Raw genomic sequence first — 21412 nt, 5'->3', positions numbered from 1 at the left:
GCAATAGGCCAGATAAGGAGAAGGAGAATATACCGGAAGATAGACATATCCATGTTCATGGCATAAGGTTGAAGTTTACCTGGGCATAAGGTGTTTTTCCTACAACCTGAGAGGGGCATCATCATGGTGTCAGAAGGGCCGGCCAAAAACTGACATGTCGGCTCGTGAATGGGTTTAGGAAATGAAAAGATTTGCCACTGGGAAATTCAGCTTTTCGTTGATGGAACTGTTGTAGTCGGCGAAAAAATAATTAATTTGATGAAACGTCTGAGCCAGAAACGTCGACCGTTTATGCATTTCCACAGACGGTTCCTGAGCTGAATTCCTCCAACATTTTGCGTGCGTTGTGTTATAGCAACATATTTTTTAAAACATATTTCTATAGCAAGATCCATGAACGAGACAATTCCCAGAGTGAAGAAAAGCAGCCCAATGATAGCATATCATTAGTCTGTGATGAGTCTGTGGAGTCTCGGAATGGACAAGATCAACAATAACAATCATGAAACCGAGAGTCGAGCCGGAGAGTGTTTCACAACAACATTCACTGACTTCACCAATCGTCATTTCTTCATTTTTGAGATTTTGCAATTTCGTGTCAACCTACCCGTACCTCATCACAATTGGGATTTTACTTGAATGACATCATGTTTATTTTTACCCCAGCTGTTGGAAGACAAGTCAACCTTGTGTAGTATTGAATATCCAGCGTGCTGGAGAGAGTATAAATGAATGACCGTGGAGATTCATCAGATCAGAGTTTCTTCAGCGAGATCACGGGCAGCTGCAAGACAGGCTGAATCTCACACAGCATGCTTGAAACATTTTACCGTGTGAGAAAGATATATTACATGATCATTGTCGCTATCGGTGTTCCGGGTAAGAACATTAGCGAACTACAGTTAGTGTGCGCGGACTTTAGACTCGTTCAGTTACCTACAGTGTTGTGATGCTGTTGTATCAGTGAGTGCGGTGCAGACATAGCGGCAAAACTCTGTGTTCACTCAGAAGTTCCCTTGCCCATTAATCCGTGACCTTGTCGGAAAATAAACCGGCAGTTGAAACAGATGCAGAGTGGAATATCTCGGAGATGGATTTTTTTTTTGGATTCATATCGTGCAGTTTTGATTTATCAATGCAAAGACGCTGACAAAATAAACTCCGGTAATCCAGTGCGCTTGGTACCTTTACTGGTCACTTGGTGTTTTTCCGTAATAATTGTGAAACATGATTTAAATTCAAATTCATATGTATTGCGCCGTGTATATGGAATTTGCTGCAAGTTGGAAGGGAACGCAGGAAGCAGAACCCCGCTGAGATTCATGGGAGAGCGGTGGACATCACCATTGAGTTAGACTCCGATCCATCGGGAGTTTCAAAAATTCAAACGGGAATCGGTGTGCGTTTTAGTGTGCCGGGTTTTGTTTCTAGGCGCTATAATCCGTGAGGTGAAGTGTCCGTTAGTGGTTAGACGGGATAACATACAGGTGAGACTCCGCTCTGGAACAGTAACCATCAAAGCATTTAGAAAGGTGCTGCACCAATTTTGTCCAACCCTTAAACGAAGCAGATGTTTTGAAGTACAGGTACCTACATTGTCTTTCCTTCGGAAATCGGATGGTTGAGTCACGATGGTTCAAGATACCTGAAACGTTCAGCGAGCATGTCAAAATGTTTAAAAGCAATAATTGGAAATTTCTGATCGTTTACCTATAAACAGAGTGAATAAATCCCGCCAAGAGTAGTTGCAGAATTCGAAAGGAGTGAAAGAAGCGGGGCCGCTGAGGGCGGGTGACAAACGGGTCAGGAGGAGTTCAAGACATGAGAACGGGAGAACTAAATTTGCTTTGAACGTTTTACTTGGACAGAGGTGGGGGAGACGGTGACTTCGCTCTATGGGAAAAACGCAAGAAGGTAGGGGACTAGATCGCGGCAATCACCATCGCTGAGAAGATTGGCGAGGCATCCGATCTTTACACACCAGTCGAAAACCAAATGGCAGGAGATTTATATTGATTTCATCAAAGCGCCTGGGGATCACTTAACAATACCTTTTCCCAATCACTGAATCCGCTCCCAGTACAGAGTGTCGATACCGTTCGCCCAACATACACGCGTGTAAGGCATCTGAGGCTCTCGCTTTACACCTTTTAAACCTCCAGAAATGAGTTGTCTACAAAGTTTGTTTATACTCTGTTTCCAACTTATCTCTGCACTGAGTCCCAGGGAGCGGGGATGCAGTAATTAACTCATTCGTTTTGTTCTTCTCCCAGTGAATTTAGTGGCGATTGCGATCCTGTCCCGGGGAAAGTGCGGCCTCTCCACCTGCACCACTCGCTACCTGGTGGCCATGGCGACGGCGGATCTACTAACTATCCTTTTTGATGTCTTATTGTGGCGGGTCAGTTATTACTACTTCCCCGGGACTTTCCTGGACATCACCCCCGTATGCAGTGTGATCAGTGCCCTGGGACTGGCAGCCACTGACTGTTCTGTCTGGTTCACGGTCACTTTTACATTTGATCGGCTTGTCGCCATCTGTTGCCAGAAGCGGAAAGCAAAGTATTGCACAGGGAAAATTGCGGCTGTGGTTCCAGCAACAACCAGTGTTCTGTTCTCTTTTAAAAATGTGCCCTACTTCTTTAGATTTTATCCTGCGAAAGTGATTGATACTATACCCTGGGATTGCATTACAAAGTCGGGCTATTATATGGATCCCAGCTGGGTAGGATATAACTGGCTTTCTACCGTTCTCACGCCATTACTCCCGTTCCTGTTAATACTGTTGTTCAACGCTCTGACAGTCAGACACATTTTAGTGACTAGTCGCGTCCGTAAGGAGTTGAGAAGTCAGAGCAAGGGGGAGAACCGCGGTGACCCGGAGATGGAGAGCAGGAGGAGGTCTGTGATCACACTTCTCACCATCTCCGGAAGCTTCATCATCCTGTGGTCGGTGACTGTTGGCGAATTCCTTTATTACATCATCGCCGGATTGGATCCAGAGAATTACAACGATTCGGAATACATATTTCAACACTCTGGAATCATGCTGGTGATATTAAGTTGCTGCACAAACACGTTTATTTCTGGAATAACTCAGACTAAGTTCAGAGAGCAGTTCATCAGCGCAGCGAAATATCCGCTCACGTTTGTTATTCAACTAATTAATAAACAAAATATTTAAGTTCTTATCGGAGCCGGTCGTTGTGTTTTCCATCTTGACACCACAGAATTGGCGGTCATCAGACAACGTGACAGCGGCGAGAATGAAACCTGTTCAGATCCCGAGAGAAACACGGCGTCGGAACAGACCCTTCGGCTCCCGCAGCCCGCGACCTCCACCTCCAACCAATTGTTAACCTCAGCCTATCTTTTAGCTTTATTGTTCCCATAACTCTGCCTTCGTTACGGCCACAGACCTTTCGATAAAGAATCCCGTTCTCCAGCGTGAATGCTTATCAGTCAAGTGATTTCTTGGTTGCTTCTCGGTAACGGAGAGGAAGCGGCGTACTTTGCGGAAATGTTGCTGTCACGATGAAATCGGGCTAAATTCACGCAAAGCGCCCCGGAATCAGATCAGGTCTGGTCCACACTTGAATTGAGTAGGCAGCGCCGCGAAGAGATTTATCCAACATCCGCACGACCTTCAACACGCCACCTACCTGTACAGAGACCCTGACTTCCACTGGGAGTGTATCTGTGTCCAGTCAGTTGGCATCAACTTTGCGATGCTTACCCGCACTGTGAATGTCTCAGAAAAGGTCAAATTACCATTTACAGAAAATCTATGTCTCACGGTAGATTGTATGACATTGTGAGGAAGGCGCCGTTCATTTTTATTTCCCTGTCTGTTTCTTTTGGGGGGGGGGGGGGGGGGGGACAGCGCATCTTAATGACCGCAAAAATGTCGAAAAACGCCGATGGGATTTTATTAAGGTTTGGGGCGAAGGCCCAATAGTCAATTTAGACGATCAAGTGGCATTAGATGCAGGGGCAGAATTGAGCCATTCGTACCATCAAGCTTTTCCGCGATTCTATTTTGTGTGGACTGTTCTCAACCCCAGTTTCCTCCATTCTCCCACAAAGCGTTAGCATCCTCAGCAGTCACGAATATTTTTTTTTTCTTAGCTGAAAGGATAACTTGGCCTTCACACCATTTGTATGCCAGCATTGCATTAGCGTTCATTACAATCGATTTAACCTGCAAGATGCCATTGGGGAATTCAGGGCAGGAAATCTTAAGTCCATATGCGTCTCTTACTTCTGAATTTTCTCCTAAATTAGAAACTTTTCTGCACATTAATCGCTCATTCCCACACTTCCAGAGACTGCATTCCTGATGTCAGGTTTTTGCCCATACTGTCATCCTGACCCCAATGTCGGCGACACGAATTGTCTCTGCAGGTAAATCCGGGACACCTGAATCCCATCTAATCGCTGACTCTCCACTATTCAAAAGCTCTGTTATTGAATGAGTAGTCTCCCCCATTTCAGCCACTGAAGCTTGTTATACCTCTGGAGTTGTCATGGGTTTCTAGCGTGGACTCCTTCATTTGTCTTCTTCTTGAAGTTTTTGAGGACGGCGTGCTCTAGACTGATTTACAGCTGTGCCATATTCTGTCCATTCCTTGATCATTAACTTAACTGTTCCCCAAGTGATATTCCGTGACTGGCAAGCAATTTTGTTGTATTCATCTCCTGACTAGTGCTTTTCAACAACTTTTCCGTGGAATTGATTGGAGTGTCATTTTGTCTTCATTGTGTAGTTTTTGTCAGGACACCGACTCACCAGCAGCTGGACCTCCTAAAAGCAAATGCATTTTTGCTAACATCGACTGAAACACCTCGACTGCACACTTTGGTCTCTATTTAATTACTTATATGACTCCTTGGCTGCACCATAAGAACTGAAGACGTAGGAGAGAATTAGGCCATTAAGCCCATCGGATCTACCTCGCCAGTCCATCATGGCTGATTCCGGATCCCAACAAGTCACATACACCTGACCTCTCGCCTTATCCGGTGATCCCCTGACCGATCCGGTAACGATCAACTTCCGGACTTGGGCTCGTCCGCAGTCTGTGGAAGAGAATTCCACAGATTTAATACTCGCTGTCTAAAAAAATATATATTTATTCTCCACAGCTCTGGTGCTAAGGTGTGTCAAATTAAAGGAGGTAAATCCGTATGCGAACAGTTATTTTGTTTTATTTTTGTAATTAATGTAGATTACTTTGTAGAGATCTGTTTTTACTTTGACACCAAGGAGACTTTTTTTTTCTGTCGATCAGTGTCAAAGAAGCCAAATTAAATCCAGTGAGATTCACTGTTGTAAATCAATAAAACATTAAAACTTCCAAGGTGGTGAATACTTTTATTGGCACTGCAGCGAGACTGCCTGAGCCTGTTGCGCCGTACCGTGTTTGTCAAAGTGGAAAGAGAGCGAGTTTGAAAATCTTCCTTTTCCAGTTTTTCCCTCTTCTCTTCCAGTCCTGATGAAGGGTTTCGGCCTGACCGCCGACTGGATATTCCCATCCGTAGATGCTGTCTGACTTGCTGAGCTCCCCCAGCTCATTTTGTGTATCGCACAAGATTTCCACCTTCTGCAGTACCTCTCGTGTCGTTGTAAACCTGTCGGGATCAAAGGATATTGGGAATGAGGATGGTGAAGCTCCACGGGAGGGGAGTCGGGTAGGTAATACCTGCAGCTCGAGACATCCACATTCTAGCAACTATTTAACTCATACTAATTTTCCTTGTTTTATTTTTTTCACAATATTACCGCTCTCGTCACCGCCGTACCCCTGTCGGCAATTACAGAGCGGGTCAGGATCTGGGGACATTCAAGACCAAACCGGCGGGAATGCAACTCATTCGCTACTTTCGTCTTTTTGCATCGTAATTAAATGAAAACGGAAAAAAAAAACAATACAGTCTGCACAAACTTATTGGAAATGCTAAGCTTATCCTTCTCATGAGATAGACCTATTATGGAGAAATGTTTAACAACATGGAACAAGTATATTCGGTTCACAATTGTGTAGATTTCTATGGAGAAAAACCCATGCCTACTCCCTGATTTCTTCCTGATCACTGCACTGGTGTTTATTATTTTAGCTATCTGGAGATTTACCTAAATATTGCCGCACCGGCCTAACTGTTTAATGCTGTTGTTTAATAATTGTAGTACTAAAGCAGTTGTTGATGTTAGTATTGGGACAATGTGCACCCTGTTTATGTAACATAACCTTGCAATCTCCTCTTTCAACATGTCTCTCCTGTATTTTCACTTACGGAATTCAGAACGTTGTGCATGTCTGTATCGGATCTATTAAGTAAGTTGTTCTTACTTGTTTATCCTGTAACATTCTAACGAGAAAATTATTATAAATTAACATACACAAAATGCTGGAGGAACTCAGCAGGCCAGGCAGCATTTTGGAAATAAAAGAGTACAGTCGAGTTTTAGGGCCGAAACCCTTGGGCAGGGCAGGACAGGATAGAACAAAAAAGCTGAGAAATAGCTTTAAACGGAGGAGTGGGGAGAGAGAGGAGCGAGCCGATAGGTGAAACATGGAGAAGGAGAGATAACGTACAGAACTGGGAAATTGATTGGTGAAAGAGACAGATGGCTATTAAAGAAAGCAAAATGGTGGAGCAGCACCAGAGGTAGGCGATGGGCGGGCCAGGAGATAAGGTGAGAGAGGGAATCGGGGATCGGAAATGTTGAAGGGGCTGGGGTTATTACCGACAGTTCAAGAAATCGATGTTCCTACCACCAAGTTGAAGGCTACCCAAAATGAATATAAGGTGTTGTTCCTCCATCTCAGTGTGGACATATCACGACAGTGGAGGAAGCTATGGATGGACATATCGGGATGGGAATGGGAAGTGGTATTAAAATTGGTGGCAACTGGGAGATCCCTCTACCGACTCCCAGAAAGCAGTCCTCCCATATAAAAAGTACGGTGTATATGTATACAGTCGAGTCTGCTCAGTCCATTTTAAATCTTCACTCCCCGCAGTTGCCCTACGCTGGGTATGAAGGTCGAGCGCCCAATACCCGGCGGCTGAAAAGCAACCGGACCCGCAGCTTGAGGCCGAGTCCATTGACTGCCGATATAACAACACAGCTTATCTCCTGCCGAGTGAAACCCTGAGAAAGTAGCTCCGGCTCTGTCTGGACACTGTGCCACACAGCCCCCGGTGAAGAGCGGAGGATACGAACCCTCACTCCGGGCGGCTGCATAGAGCGTCGGTTCAGGTTTAGCCCTCGCTACGACCGAGGATTCGACCCCCTCCATCCGCCCGCTGATCGCACCCAATAAATCAACGAATCAAGCTTGCAGCGTACCCGATTAACAACGTCCAAAGCGGTCTTGCGATCACAAGGAAATAGGCGGTGACGGCGACTTGCTGTTTCACTGTGAGCCTCCATCGAGTCAGGCAGCAATTTGTGCAGCTCCTTCAGTATCTCCGACTGCCAGCAACTCGCTGGTGGTGCACACCTGCAACACTTGGAGCTCTTAACGTACAGCAGGACATTGCCACCATTAAACCTACGCTTACGTGCAACTTCGGCAACTCTTGCTGACCCCGAAGAAGCGGCTGCGACCACTCGCGCCGAGAACTTGACCCACCCCGGCACCAGTAACTGGCAGGAAGGGATAGACTGGGAGTGAAACAGAGCGATGTTGGGGGAGAGAGAGAGAGACTGTGGGGTGAGACAAAACGGAGGGTAAGAGAAAAACTGGGGGTGGCGGAGCAACCGGGGCAGAAGTGAGAGACTACCAGAACATAGAGTCAGACGGGAGAAAGATGGAATGAAGAGAAAAGGGGGAGAGGAAGAGGGTAGGCGTGAGAGAGAGAGAGAGAAACGGGGACAGAGAGGAGAGAAGAGAGAGAGAGACGGGAAAGAGAGTGACGGAGGGCAAAAGAGAAGGGAAGAGAGACAGGGACAAAATCTGCGTAGATAATCGAGGAAGATATACGGCAGAGAGAGGGGGGGGCCGCAGGAGAGACGGAGAAAGGATTGAACGATCGAGACACGGTGCAAAGAGATTCGGAGTAAAAGAGAGACGCAGGCATGGGCGGAGACAGGGGATGAAAGAGAGAGTGTGTGAGAGAAAGAGAGGTGGAGAGAAAGAGAGAGAGAGAGAGAGAGAGAGAGAGAGAGAGAGAGAGTGGCGAGAAAGATGGAGGAAGAGAGAGTCGAGGGAAAACAACGTAGAGAAAGTGGGAGGCGAGTGAGACTGGAGGAAGGGAGGAAGTCCTTTCAGGGGCAAACAGTAGCGATCAGGATAGTGGCGAGAAGGAGAAGAGAGGGACTGGAGGATTGAAGAGACTGGGAGAGACGCCAGGGCTGGATTGCGAGTAGCGGGAGAGAGACTGGGAGGAGAGATTATGAGCGAGTCTGGTAGGTTCAAACTACGTTTTAGGGAGAGAGATTCGGCAGATAAAGAGTCGGGGTTAGAGACAGAGGTGCGTAGGGGCTGACAGAGAGAGACTGGGAGGAGAGGTTATGAGCGAGTCTGGTAGGGGTGGGTCAAATCTACGTTTTAGGGAGAGAGAGTCGGCAGATAAAGAGTCGGGGTTAGAGACGGGGTGCCTGGGGCTGACAGAGAGAGACGGGGATGAGGAAGGGTGCGGCTTTGTGAGTCAGTGAAAAGGCTTCTGTTCGTTATGGATTTAGAGGGCTTTCCGACACGCAGGATATTATGGGATTGCACTCCCATCATTGTACAGTCCCTGTGAAACATTCACTCTTTTCCATCGTGCTGACCACTCTCTCCCCGACAACTTGAATCCATTCCTTCCAACACGTATCGCGATCTCCTATCGCGTATCGCCAGCATCACCTTCCCTTCCTGTCTCCACAGTCACCACTTTCATGACGCCCTGCCTCTCCTATCTGACCCTCACTCCCTCTATCTCCTACACTCCGCAGAGATAGCCCTACCTGCCCTGTGCGGCGCCCCCTGCAGTTCTCGGGCGGGACGGCATCTGAGTGATCCTTGCAGTCCGTGAACACAGCCGGCCTTCCCTCCCGTCAGCTGGTTGGAGCCGCAGCTGGAGCTCAGTGTAGGCTGGACGCGTGCCCGAGAGGAATCTTCCCCTCTCTGAGCGAGAAGCTGGTGCGGGCCGTAGTCGCCCATACATCGGAGCATCCGGGTCCCATCTACCTCTTCTCTTCGAAAGGAAGACCCCGGGTGCCTGGCCTCCTGCGACCCAGAATGCCCGCAGCCTCCAGCCGAGCATTTTAGGCCTGCGGCATGCTTCTGTCCCAAGCGCAAACGGAACTAACGTAGAGGGACCTTCCCGGGACTATGTACAGAGCAGCCTCTCTTCCCTTTCGTGCCCTGTAGGGGCCGGGTCGAGGGTAACCATTCACCTCAACCTCTACAGAAGGTATTCAGTAGCTTTAAGGAGAACTCCAAAGCCGTCTAGATGTATGGAAGAAGAGGATGGTTACAGTGAGAGTAGGTCCGGTCAGGGGTAGCAGATGAATCGTGCGCGTTGAGGCGGGGGAGGAATGGCAGTTCCTTAATGAAAACTTTCCATCAGTAATCACAAGTGAGAGGGACCTTGACGTTTGTGAGGACAACGTTGAACGGGCTGATGTGCGATATGGTGAGGTTATGAGAGAGGATGTACTGCAACTTAAAAAAAACGCTTGGACAGATAAGTCCTCTTGTATGGTCGCGCTGAACTGCGAGAAGCGGGAGGAAGAGTTTGCTCCACCCATTGCAATGATCTTTGCGTCATCACTGGCCGCAGAGTCGGCATCAGTGGATTGGAGCGGGAAAGGGTTCAGGGATAACCCTGTAAATTACAGCCCAGTGAGTCCTACTTTAATGCTGGGCAAACTATTGGAGAGGATTCTTAGAAACAGGCATCTGTTACGAGCATCTGGACAGGCGTAACCTGGTTAGGGAGGATGAGTACGGCTTTGTGCGGGACAGGTCATGCCTCGCGAGCCTGGCTGAATTCTCTGAGGTGGAGGCAAAGCACGTTGATAAAGATAGAGAAGTTGATATGGTGTAACTGGACTTTAACAAGGCACTTAGTACGGTTAACCAGAGTAGGAACTTTCAGAGCGTTAAAAGACTTGTTATCCAGAAAGGTTGGCTGGTAGATTCACAACTGACGCCCACAGAAGGCAGAAGATTGTTGTGGGTGGAGCGTTTTCTCCTTGGATGCTTGTGATCAGTGGGGTCCTGCAGAGATCTGAATTCTAGACTGAATTGCACGTCACGGGTATGGGGTGGTCAGGTCATTCACTGGCAGAGGTCAGTTTCCTGCCAAACCGGCCATGTGTGCGCCGGAAAACGTTGTTCTACAAACTGTCCACAGCCGTCGCTAATTTCCCGAGGGCACTCTCCCTTTTTGATCACAGGTCTCCAGAATATCGCTGTGGATCACTTACAGTATTTGGAGGAATATGTGAAGTGTATTTTATTGAAACACATGTCAGCTGTCACTGTGATTTCCATCACTCGAAGTCCCGGGATGACTGAAACGAACGAAAGAAAAGAACGAACGAATGTTCCCCTTTAATAAAGACGTGTTCTCCATTTCCCCCCAAAAAACTCCCTCCCTCAATTTCAGAAGTGAATGTGCTTCGTCAAATTTTACAAAATAAATCCACATCAAGATGAATGTCTACCTTCAAAGCAACACGGATATAAAAAAAAATCCTATTTAAATAGCAAGGTATCATGGAAAATAACATGGAAAACTCACATCATATTTTGTTTTAAAGTAAATAGATTGCAATATCCCTTGAGGAGTCAAATTAATGACACGGGGACAGTGAGTAAAAATAGTTTAACGTAAGTGTTTGTGCAGTTGGTTGTCACTAATGTCCCTGACGTGATAGCCACGCTAATTGCCTCAGTAGAATTGCTCTCACCTCAATAAAAGTCTGCTATACCGATCACTGGTCCATCTGAGCAGCTGAAACGTTCCGTACAACTGAACGCTGTTTCTGACGGAATATGGATATCCGGCGATTTACTACATCGCGGCCATTTACTATCCCACACTTGTAGCGATTGCTGTCCCCGGTAAGATGCCGGAGCTGGTTACTTTCTGTAAGGTGCCGTGGTTACTCTGCTGAGGTATCAACACTGTTACTGAGCACAGATGCTACCGTCGGCTGAATTGTTTTATTTTTTATTTTCGTACTTTGATCGAAGTGATTTTTCTGTCAATTATGTTGGTGCCGAGATTGACATTGTTTCAGAGTTTCACCTCGCTAGGCTTTCTGACGTGATGCTGGTCTCTGCTTTTCTATGCCGGAGTCTCTATCAGTGCAGACACTCCGACCTTATAACAACGTCGCAGCTTATTTAAATGACGGTCCCGTCTACTTTCAACACGTAGGTCAGTTCTTACATAAGTAAGGAAATGATGAATTGTGTTTTGCATCTTTTGATTCCACTTTGTCAACGCTGCAAACTCTTCAGCTCTTCCACCCGTAGTAATGGAAATGGTGTTGTTTACTGTGGTGATCGACTGCTCACCGGTCCGTGAGTCGTGGAACTCGGATGCCTCGCTCTAAGCTGTGGGAAGGTCGCCAATCCACTGACACTCACATCCGTCATTGTCCTCCAGCCGGAGTGCAGCGACCGAGACCGCACACTATGGACTCTTTCCACTTCCAAACAGACCATCTCCATGATGTCATTCAGAGAGTTGCTGTAGACCATATATCTATCCTTCTTTCCAATTTCTTAGGTTAATTTAATGGCGATTGTGAGGTTAATTTACCGTTACCTGGCCTCAACGGATCTGATGGTAGTTATTGTTCATGCTTTAGTAGAACAGACATTCAAAATCTACATTTATTCAAATTATTGTTCCATTTTTTTCCAATTTATTGCAGTTAACTTAATGGCGATTGTGACTCTATCTCGGGGAAAATGCGGACTCTCCAAATGCATCACCCGTTACCTGGTTGGAATGGCAACAGCGGATCTGATGGTGGTTATCGTTTTTGCTTTAGTGGAACAGACCAACAATATCTACCTTTATTCCAGATCCCTGCTCATCACTCCTGTATGCGCTCTGACACTTATACTTGTCGGTGTAGGGGCGGACTGTTCTGTTTGGTTCACCGTCACTTTTACCTTCGATCGCTTTATCGCAATATGTTGCCGAAAGCTGCGGGAGCGATACTGCACCGAGAGAACAGCAACGGTGGTTATCGTGACCGTGCTTATAGTGAGTTGCGGGAGATGTGTCCCGTATTACTTTGCCATTGAACCTTACGTCATCATTGACAACAAGCCGTGGCGTTGCACCGGCACATATGAATACGCTACTTCACCCGTGTGGAAAGGATACCAATTACTGGACAGTATTTTAACACCATTGCTACCAATCGGCTTAATCCTGGTGTTTAACGGGTTAACCGTAAGACATATCGTTGTGGCAAATAGAGTCCGCAGAAAGCTTCGGCACAGCGGCGACAATCAGAAAGATGCCGAGGTGGAAAAACGCAGAAAATCGATGATTTTGCTGTTTTCTATATCAGCTAATTTCATATTATTTTGGATGCCCAATGTAGTCCATTCCCTGAAATGACAAGTGCAAAACTATTTTTACGAGGACAGATATCTGAATTCCCCGGTATACATCCTACAGCAATTTGCGTACATGTTGCAAATTCTCAGCATGTGCACCAATACTTGTATCTATACACTGACACAGAGGAAATTCAGAGAAGAGCTGAGGAATGGAATGAAGTATGTGTTTACTTTAAATGGCCATCTGTGTAGATAACGCCCGTGTCTTACGGTAATTCCACGGAGTTTTCAAATAAAGCCTTTTTACAATGAAAAGGCTTGGCAATAAATTTAAACATTCATATACCTGGTCATCCGGAAATTGCCGAATTGGCGGAAGATAGCTGACTTCATACCGTTCAGGTAGGTTGCAATACAAACGCTCATTGCTGCTGACGTGATTGTTACATTGGTTGACGTATGTTACGAACTATCAGAGACACGCGACTATCACAAGGGCAGGAATCTCTTCAGGAATTTCCGTGTTTTAGATATTTGAAAATGGGCAGGATCGGGTAACAGAGTGTAAAGGGAGTGCGATGGGAAACCAGGGATAGTATCGCAGCTGCAGAAAGGGAGGACAACGTGGAGCGTTCGTTTGTTAATAGACTGTGAGACGAACACTGAAACAAGATCAACCCATTTGGAATATTCTACAAAGCCGCCACTCTGACACACAAAAAACAAAACAAAAAAAAACTGCAGCGGGAACAGTGAGGAACCGATCGGGAAGCGGGCCTTGGATAGGGCAGAACTTCCTGACATTTACCTTGCACATGGATAGGACCACGGAACATGGAATGTATTTAATTAGGGGTCTGCGATGTATGGTGCTACCTGGCAGGAACTTGGGAACGTCCAGTGGTAAATGATGCACTCTGGGAAATGCAGAGCAGATATGTGAAGATTGTTTAGGGAACAGTAAGGGTTTGTCTGATTGTCGCAGGGCAACGATATCATAAAGTAACCCTGGGTGACAATAAATTTGGAACAACTCGACAAGGGAAGAAAGAAAGGTACTTAAGATTTGGGGGAAAGAGTCAGGTAGGGTTATGGAAGGTCACAATATACACAGGAGAGAATTTAATAATGGATTTAGAAAAGTTAGAAAGAGGCTTGAGAAGTATTTTACGAGTTGCACTCAGGTGAACAGGAGGAGACTGAGGAGAGTGTGGGCAGATCAGATGTAAAAGAGGAAAACTTATGTCTGGAGTACAAGGAGGCGGTGAAGCTCCTCACTGAATTCATTGATCAATGTGAACACAGCGTCAAAAGGCAGATATGCTCGAACATGCCGACGCTGAGAAAGACGATGCGCTGGAAACATGGAAAACATTATGACAGATTATTCCCCGCTGCCTGAAGGGATACAGTCCAGGTAATTTGGGAAGGGAATCGAAGACTTTGCTGAACTTCTAGACAGGATATTTGTGTTTTCTCTGAACACGAAGTAGAACTAGAAGATTAGAAGGTGGCAAATGTTATTCATTTGATGAAACAAGATAATAGGGATAGTCGTTGGAAGTACAGAGCTGTGAGTCTTTCATCAGTAGCGGGTTACTGTATTATTGTAGAGGATTATTGAAGATGGAATTCATGAGTATTTGGAGAAACCTCGTCTGGCTACGGAGAGGCAACATGGCTCTTTGAGAGGTGTGTTGTCCTATATGAGCCAGATTGAATTATTTGTAAAAGTCAAAATAAAACAAGCAGAAGAATCTAAGTAGTCGATATAGGTGTATTAATTCTGAGAGTCGGGGGCATGGGATCTAGGTAATCCTGTGTTGGTTCAGAATTGGCTTCCTAACAGAAGCAGATGATGTAGTAAATAGAATGAATACTGGTTGGAAGACAGCGGGCAGCCGCGTACCGCTAGGAGGGTAACGAGGAAGGTAACAGCAGACTCCAAAAGTTGTAAAATTTTCAGACATTTTACTACATTTGGACTCTGCAGTTATAGTGCTCCGAGAAATAGGGCTGAGGGAAATAATAGATTTAATCTGACCACACAGCAGGAGCTGGAGAATTTATTGAATTAGAGCTGATGACATAAACGAATCGCTGAGCTATTCATTATACCGCCATATTGTCTAAACTGACCTGTCAATTACATATTACAGGACAGATGCGACAATGAACACAAAACAATCTTTTACAATGGAGACCTACAACTTAAAACCAGCACTCAACAGTGTTCAGAGCAGCTTGCTGTGCTCATTAAAATAAGCAGCCTTCCAGAATGACAATTCAGGGACTCACCAATTTATCCCAATACTTCGAAATCCTGGTTTTGTCGTATCGGTTGTAGATTCGCTCAAACTTCGATCCAATTAACCATAAATCCACATGACCAGAGTGAAATCCGAGTCTCCCTCTGAAATTAATAATAAACGAAATATTGAAAACGACACAAACTAAAAACACAGCGAGCAAAGCTCACACTTGTCTTCCTTCAAAACCATCGCAGGCAATTGGAGAATGCAGAACAAACAACTTCTAAAGCAAAAGGCCTCAGCACGTACTCCAAAGAACTTAGGAGAGTGAGATGTGAGGAGCTGGGGCTCACATACATCAGCACTTCATACAATTTCGGAGAGATACGCAGCCCCCGAATTTCGGATCAGTAACTGGAAACCAGTTCTCGCAATCACAATTTTTGTCACCTGTATAGAGAAAAATATTACTTCAATCATCCCCCAACACAAACAAAAGAAACACGCAACTCACATAAAGCCATTCAAGGCGGTAATCTTTCTGTTTCTCTTCCAATTGAACTCACTTATGTCCAAACCTCGTGCTATATTTCAAAACTGCAATGCATTCATGTTTTCAAAATATCGCGGAAAATCACATACTCTTATTTTCTCAATGGTCAACAAACATCTGTAATTGGAATTATACAGCACATATTAAACCCTTTCGACTCCAGGACAAAGAGACGCAGAAGGTAACGTATCGTTCACGAGTTACTATTCAACACAATTAAAATATGATGTCCACACAACTCCAAACCTCCAATGACTTCCAGGATTTCTCACCTTCAATTTCTGGCCAGGGATAGAATTCGGATTATATGACACTTTGTTGTATAGTATGGAGAGTAATCATCCCTATTACCAGCTCTGAAGCAACAGATCTGTTCACTGTACTGGGACCACTGTCAAACCCACCTCCTATCCGGATCTACTGTCTTTACTGCCTTACCTGTAGTGTGACACACCCTTCATCATCTCACACGTGCGCTTCCATACTCTCATGCTGTAACCATCCACTTTACTCAGTCTCCATGCTTCAGTGTGTGCAAGGACAGAGGGGCCGAACAGCATTAACGACTTTCTAGATATGGTCGGTGCTGTGAGACACTAGAATTCTGACCCAGACATACAGTCAGACAGCCATAGGGAACCACTGAACAGAAACAGGGTCTTCAGCCCGTCCAGTCAGTGAGGAATTATACAAACTGCCTACACACATCGACCCGCACACGGACCCTGGCCATCCATTACCCCTCAACCATGTACTGATCTAATCATCTCTTAAACGTTGACATCGGCAACTCAATTATCATTTCCGTTGGTAGCGCTGTCTACGGTCTGTTGACCCTCTGATTGAAGAAGTTTCCCTTCATGTTTCACTCAAACATTTCCTATTTCAGCGTTCTCCCATGATCTCCAGTTACATTCTCGCCCAGAAAGTCCGCTTGCATTTAAACTCTCCATCTGCCTCATAATGTTGTATACCTCTATCAAATCTCCCCTCATTCTTCTACCCCCCTCGTGAATAAAGTGCTAACATATGTAATCATTCCTTTCAATTCAATGCAACCACTCCCGGGAATAGCAGTGTAATATTTTTTTTCCTGTATTCTTTCAAACGTATTTACATCTTTCCTGTAGGTGGTTGAGCCCAACCGCACACAATATTCCAAATTAGACCCCAGTAAAGTCCTAACCAACATCAACATAACATCCTCACTCTTGTACTCAGTATTTTGGACTATGAAGTCAAACGTGGGAAAAGCTTCTTTATTTACGATCCTGTCTAACTGTGCCGCAACCGTCATTGAATTATGGACCTGCATTCCCAGATTCGTTTGTCCTATCGTACTCCTCATTGCACTATTTCTCATTGTGTCAGATAGACCCTGGCTGGTCCTCACCAAGTCCAACATCTAACCCTTGTCTGGGCTAAATCCGATCGGCCATTGTTCAGCCCATCTCTGCAGCTGGTCCAGATCCCGCCTCCTGCTCCGGTAGTCTTCCTCGCTGTGGACTACACCCAGAGTGTTGGTGTCGTCGGCGAATTTGCTGATCCAGTTAACGACATTATTATCGAAATTGTTGATATAGATTAATAATAACAACGAACACAGCAACAATTCCTGCGGCACTCCTCTTGTCACTGGAGTCCAATCAGAGAGACAATCATCCATCACCACACTCTAGCTTCTCCAACATAGCCAATGGCGAATCGAATTTACTGCTTCATCGTGAAAGCCAGTCCCGACTGAAACATCCCGAGCATCTTCCCATACGGAACCTTTCAAATTGATTGCTGAGGCATCAGACGGCATCAACTGCCTTGCCGTCAGCACCATTCCTGGTCACTACCTCGTACAGCTTTGTAAGATTCGTCAGACATGACCCACAACGCACGGTGACTATCGCTAATGTTCCTGTTTATCCAGATAGTTCCCTTCATACCCCATGACCAGCGTAGTTTGAACACAAAGGACAATTCCTCATTACGTACTACTTGACGAGTCCCTTCCGAGCAAGACTATCATTATCATCCTGTGGCCGTCACGGATATTTATGGCCTATTGTTGTTAAATAATCCTGGAATATTATCAGGCGCATTGAGAATAGTCTGGAAAGGAAGGCTTCGTAGCTTTAAATAATTAATCGACTGGACTTAAGCAGTGAGATGCGGTACAGTAGACAGAGAATAGAACATAGAATATTACAGCACAGTACAGCCCTTCGTCTCACGAGGTTCTGACAGACTTGCAACTAATTCAAACTGACACATCCCCGCTTCAACTGAATCAGAATTAGAACCAGATTTAATATCACAGACGTACGTCGTGAAATTTGTTACCTTTACGGTAGCAGTACAATTAATGTCCCTCCCGATGGTAACACTGTGTAGAGGGCAAGTCCTGTTGGTGGGCAACATTCATGATGGACACCACTGTTACAAAAATCATCCCTTGTGTTAATGATCAGTGAGGTACAGAGAATCTACATTTACCAACAAACAATTTTTATTATTTCAACTATAAAACACGTAGGTTCAGAGGCCATCTTCACTCCAAGACACTCCCTGAACAGTCAATGGAGAGAAAAGGTATTATCCGGGAAAGGAGTCGACTCTGGCCAGAGAGACGGGAGAGAGGGACTGGGGAGAAAGAGACGGGGACAGAGTCCGGTGAGGTAGAGAAAGAAAGAAGAGGGTAGAAAAAGGCCGAGGGAGGCGAGGGATCTGGTATGGAGAGAGATCGGGGTTTGAGGAAAGATTTTAGATGAGGAGAGAGTTCGGAGTCGGGAGTTTGTTCTCGGTAAAAAGCGGGGGGGGGGGGGATAGCCGTCAATGGAGTTAGAGGGAGGAATGGTTGGATACTGGTGGCCGGAGGGGTTGGAGAGTCGCGTGGATACAGAGGGGCGGGAGATGATAAGAGTTGGGGAGGGAAATAGACACTGGGGTTTGACAGAGAGAGAGAGACTGGGATGAGGTAGGGAAGTGTGAGTAATAGAATACTGCCGATAAATGCACTAAGCGATTAGAGGACTTTCCTTCTTGTGGGCATTCTGGGATTACAGATCTTCCATTCTATAGTCCCTCTGAAACAAGCAACCCGTGCCATCTCGCTGACCTCTCCCACCCTGCCCGCTTGACCCGAGTCCTTCCCAAACCGTATCCGCGATCTCCCTTTCCTCAACCAGTCTTTGCGATATTCATCCTCCCTTCCCGTCTCTGTGACCACAAAACGCTGCTGTAAAGAAAGCGCAGAGCGGTATGATGAAACTCTTATACTGAGTCATGTTTGTAACGGAACACTCTGGGCAATTACAATGTGGGAGCTAGGAACCGAAACCACTCAGTGACGAAAAATACGGACACTAGAAAGCCCACGCGGAGACAGCGCCAGTACGCACAAAAGGTCCAATGACAATGGAGCGTTCAGCTCTATTTTGTTTCAGGATTTAAATTTTGTTAATTTCATTAAAGAACAGATTTCAATTTTATTTTCAACTAACTCAACGGAAGAAATTTCCAGTGGTACATTATGGGATACCTTTAAAATATATATTCATGCGCAAGTTATTTCATACTTTGCTGGATTGAAAAAGAAAAAACGAATTAATGGTGAAATACGTGTACTGGTTGATAAAATTAAAGAAATTGATAAACAAAATATATTCTATTGCTCCCAATCTCCAGCTTTATAAAGAGAGAATTGAACTTCAGTTGCAAAATAGTTTGTTGTTAACATCACTGATTAAAAATCAATTACTTAAAACGAAGAGTATTTTTTAATACATGGTGATAAATCTGGTAAATTATTTGCTAACCAATTGATAGCTGCTTTGGCGAAACGTCACATTAACAATGTTCGTAGACTGGATGTTAATTTGGTGGTTGATCATGATGAAATTAATAAAAGTTTTCATGAATTGTATACCAATTTATATCAATCAGAATTTCCTGATGATCCCGCGATAATTCATGAATTTTTAAGCTAACTGTGTATTCCAAAATTACCAGCCGATGAACTTTTAGCATTAGATGCACGCATTACTGAAGAGGAAATAAAGAAAGCAATATTTTTGATGAACTCTGTTAAAGCACTTGACCCGGACGGGTTATACCGCTGAATATTGAAAAACCTTTTCAGATTTACTTTCTCCATGGTTACGTATAATTTTTAGAGATGCTTTATTTATAAGTAAATTACCACAATCCTTTTATGAAGCATCTAATTATTTAATTGCTAAAAAAAAAGTAAAGATCCCACTGAACATTCATCATGCAGACATATATCTTTGTTGAATGTGGATTCTAAAATATTTTCCAACATATTAGCAAATAGATTAGAGAAGGAATTTTCTCAAATTACCTCCGAGGATCAGACAGGATTTATTAAAATCGTTATTCACATTTTAATGTTAGGAGGTTAATGAACATTGTATACACTACTTCATCTAATACTCCAGAATGTGTTATTTGGCTTAACGCCGAGAAGGCGTTTGACAGGCTTGAATGGGAATATTTATTTAGTACACTTGAGAAATTTAATCTTACCCCAATATTTATATCTTAGTTAAAATTGATACATCATACAGCTTTGGCTGCTGTATTTACCAATAACCAGAAATCCCACCTTTTAGGCTTTTTCGAGGTACTAGTCAGGGTTGCATTTTTATCCCTTTACTATTTGTTATTGCCCTGGACCCCTTGGCAATCGCAGTTCGTGATTCACCCAATATATTTGGCATTATTCGTGTGAATAACACTCATATAGTATCACTATATGCAGATGACGGTTGTTCATCGGCACGTAGTGCATAACGGAGAAGTGACTGTCACTTCGTATAATCCACAAGAGTGGAGTGTTTCGAATATCCCTTTGGACCGCTTGTGTGTTGACCCTTGCCTGGGTAAGTTGTGTGGCAGCCACTGGAAGACGATATTCCTGTGACAAGTCACTTCTGGTGATAATTCGTGCGTGGATTCGGAGTGACTCGACGGGCACGATCTATGGTGACCGTTATCTCGTTTAACCAGCGTGGAAGCTGTGGAGTTCGGCGTGAATCAACCTCCCTCTACATTCCACTCTGCATAACAAAACAAAAACCCAGCCACTCCGCGCCAACAGGCCAAGATAAGTCTTCTAAAGTTTTACTGAAGAGTAACTATGACTCTCCGAACTAAGAGTTTTGACCGCCGTTACTTTCTCGATGCTCCACGTTAAGATAAATTCTGTCCGATGTCTCCTGCCTACCTGCTCTCCCTCCTGTTTTCCGTTCACGTCTGCATCTTAACCAAATCTCCGTGCCTGTGCCCTGCACTTGGGTTCGCTTCATTCGTTGTAACAAGCACATCCTTTTCCTTAACATCTACGCACTTAATTTTTTCAGTCCATTGCAAGTCATATCTACTATCGCCAAGATCATTTTTCTTCCTGTAGTGAATACTGAAGCAAAGTATTCATTAAGTGCCTTTGTTATCTCCTCCTGTTCCCTACACACTTCTCCACCCTCACAATTGATTGGTACAATTGTCTCACATCTTGTCCTTTCATTCTTCACATACTTTTAGACCGCCTTGGGATTTTCCTTAACACGGCTCGCAAAGGCCTTCTCAGGGAACCTCAGGCTCTCGTAATTTCGTTACTAATCTCTATCCTGCAAACACTAAAATCTAGTTCATTATCATTTCCTGTTCTTCTTTAACATTTCGTAAGCATTTCATTCTCTTTCTGTCAGTCTCTGCTCCAGTGTGAGATTGTGGGATTAATTCCGTATTTGTCAGACTCTGGGAGAACGAGGGTTTCATTCTGTATCTGCCAGTCTCTGCAACATTTTGAGAGTGTGGGTTTCATTCTGTATTTGTTAGTCTCTGCTACAGTGTGAGAGTGTGGGTTTCATTCTGTATCCGTCCGTCTCTGTTACAGTGTGAGAGTGTGGGTTTCATTCTGTATCTGTCAGTCTATGCTGCAGCGTGAGAATGTGGGTTTCATTCTGTATCTGCCAGTCTCTGCTACAGCGTGAGAGTGTGGGTTTCATTCTGTATCTGTCATTCTTGCTACAGTGTGAGAGTGTGGGTTTCATTCTGTATCT

This window comes from Hypanus sabinus, unplaced genomic scaffold (genome assembly GCF_030144855.1).
Source record: "Hypanus sabinus isolate sHypSab1 unplaced genomic scaffold, sHypSab1.hap1 scaffold_296, whole genome shotgun sequence".
Classification (NCBI taxonomy): Eukaryota; Metazoa; Chordata; class Chondrichthyes; order Myliobatiformes; family Dasyatidae; genus Hypanus; species Hypanus sabinus.
The sequence above is the reverse complement of the archived record's forward strand: the minus strand, read 5'-3'. Positions refer to the sequence as shown.